The 2,500-nt window shown below is 39.4% G+C and overlaps 1 non-coding gene across 1 annotated transcript; it reads right to left on the bottom strand.

Annotated features, from left to right (window-relative positions):
- Positions 1–1,496: 1,496 nt before the first annotated feature.
- Positions 1,497–1,603, bottom strand: LOC130937048 (small nucleolar RNA R71). The gene has a single exon (XR_009068286.1). It is a non-coding gene; the product is annotated as a small nucleolar RNA R71 (small nucleolar RNA).
- Positions 1,604–2,500: the final 897 nt, after the last annotated feature.

The following is a 2,500-nucleotide window of genomic DNA, read 5'->3' as shown; positions in this document are numbered from 1 at the left end:
CATGCTAGAAATGCTTTCTCATGTTGGACCAAATTGGGGTTTGGGCGGATATAGTGATATGTAATCCTCCTAACACTTTGATTTGGAAATACATGTGGTATAATCAGTGATCACACTTCATCTCTTCCCATGAGCAATTAAATCAAGGAATTGGGCAATTGTTCAAGCTTAGAGAGATTAGATTGCCAAGGAATTGGGATCCAATCACTTAAGATTGCCAAGGAGATCAATGAATGCATCGATTGAGGAAGAGATGATAATGAACTTGATCCGGAGAATGCAACATCTCCTGAACCCAATGATTTCCCCATTTCTGATCTTACCCATTCTCTTTACTTTCTACCATTTATTTTCATGCTCATTACCCCAAATCCCCATTTAAGATTTTGCACTTTAATTTCTGTTATTTACTTCCAGCCATTTAAATTTCTGCAAGTTCCCAATTTAAATTCTTTTTAGCTCAACTAGCATACTCTTCTAACTAAAGTTGCTTGACCAATCAATCCTTGTGGGATTCGACCTCACTCTATTGTGAGTTTTACTTGACGACAATTCAGTATACTTGTCGAAGGGAAATTTGTTGAGAGACAAGTTTTCATGCATCAAGTTTATGGCGCCGTTGCCAGGATTGATTTTGAATCAACAATGATTAAGTTTGAATATCACTAGATTGAGCATTTTTTCTGTTTCGTTATTGTTTTTTTGATTCAGTCAATTTCCTTTAGTTCGTTTTAATTTCTTCCTCATCCCTTGCACCCTCTTTGTTTTTCGTTCTTTCTTTCTTTGTTGATTACAATTCTGCTCACTAATCCACTAACTGTTTGATAATTTGCATCACTCACACTAACAATTACTCTAACAAGAATAGTTTCTTCATTTTATCTCCTGTTGTGCAATCTGTCTGTTGTATGACAGGGAGAAGAGAAGGAGTTTCAACATCCTTCGATTCAAAACCTGAAAGGACCCTTTGGAGACTAAGAAGGGAAGCAAGAGGGAAAAGAATTATTGGTGCTGAGGAAGAGAAAAAGTACTTTGAACCCAATATGGAAGAGAATTTGGAGAACAATCATGAAGAAGAAGCTCACAACCATGCTAGAGAAGGCCATACAAACCGTGCTGGGCAAGAAAGGAGAGTTCTAGGCTCCTATATCAATCCTAATCCAGGAAACTGTGGAAGTAGCATTCAAAAGCCCACCTTACATGCCAACAATTTTCAACTAAAACCCCAGCTCATCACCCTTGTTCAGAACAATTGTTCATTTGGAGGAAGTGCTCAAGAAGACCCCAATCAACATCTAACCACCTTCCTGAGAATTTGTGACACTGTGAAGTCTAATGGAGTCCATCCGGATGTCTATAGGCTGCTCTTGTTCCTTTTTTCACTCAAGGACAAGACATCCAAATGGCTTGAATCCTTTCTGAAGGAGAGCTTAACAAATTGGGAAGATGTGGTGAACAAATTTTTGGCAAGATTTTACCCTCCTCAAAGAATCAACAGGCTAAGAACTGAGGTGCAAATTTTCAGGCAACAAGATGGTGAGACTCTCTATGAAGCATGGGAGAGGTTCAAAGACTTAATAAGAAGATGCCCACCAGATATGTTCAATGAATGGGTTTAACTTCACATTTTCTATGAAGGTCTTTCCTTTGAGTCAAAGAAGGCTGTGGATCATTCAGCAGGAGGCTCTCTAAACAAGAAGAAAACCATTGAAGATGCCATAGATGTCATTGAAACAGTTGCTGAGAATGACTACTTCTATGCCTCCGAAAGAAGTAACACCAGAGGAGTAATGGAGCTGAACCACATGGATGCATTGTTAGCTCAAAATAAGATGATCACCAAGCAGCTTGCAGATCTTACCAAGAAGATAGAGGAAAACCAAGTTGTAGCAGCCATCACTTCATCATCAGCTCAAGAAGGAGCGAACATAAGAGAAGAAGGTGACTGGGAGCAAGCCAACTATGTTGGAAACTCACCTAGACAAGTCCATGATCCATACTCCAAAACTTACAACTCTGGATGGAGAAATCACCCCAACTTTGGATGGAGAAACCAACAAGACCAAGGGCAAGATCAGAGACGCAACAACCTCAATTCCACAACAATGTAACTCATTAACACACCTCACAGAGATCTTACCAACATCCATCTAACCAACCTTCTCAACCACCTAATCTCAACCCACCATCATTAACAGATGATAGGCTCTCAAAGATTGAGGCTCTACTTGAAAACTTCTGCAGAGAAGTCCAAGACAACAAAGTGTTTAAGGAAGAAGTACGAGCCAATATCAAGAACCAAGGAGAAAACATCAAGAGATTGGAGTCCCAAGTAGGGTATCTATCTCAACAAATTCCCAAACCCACTGATGGATTCCCCAGTAATACAGAGAAGAATCCAAGACGAGAAATAAAGAAAGTGAGATGGGAAGAATGCAAAATGATAACCATAAGTGATAAGGGGAGTATGAATGGAGTAGAACACCTCCAAAATAATCAA

This window comes from Arachis stenosperma, chromosome 6, assembly GCF_014773155.1.
Source record: "Arachis stenosperma cultivar V10309 chromosome 6, arast.V10309.gnm1.PFL2, whole genome shotgun sequence".
Classification (NCBI taxonomy): domain Eukaryota; kingdom Viridiplantae; phylum Streptophyta; class Magnoliopsida; order Fabales; family Fabaceae; genus Arachis; species Arachis stenosperma.
This window is presented reverse-complemented; position numbering and strand designations above follow the sequence as displayed.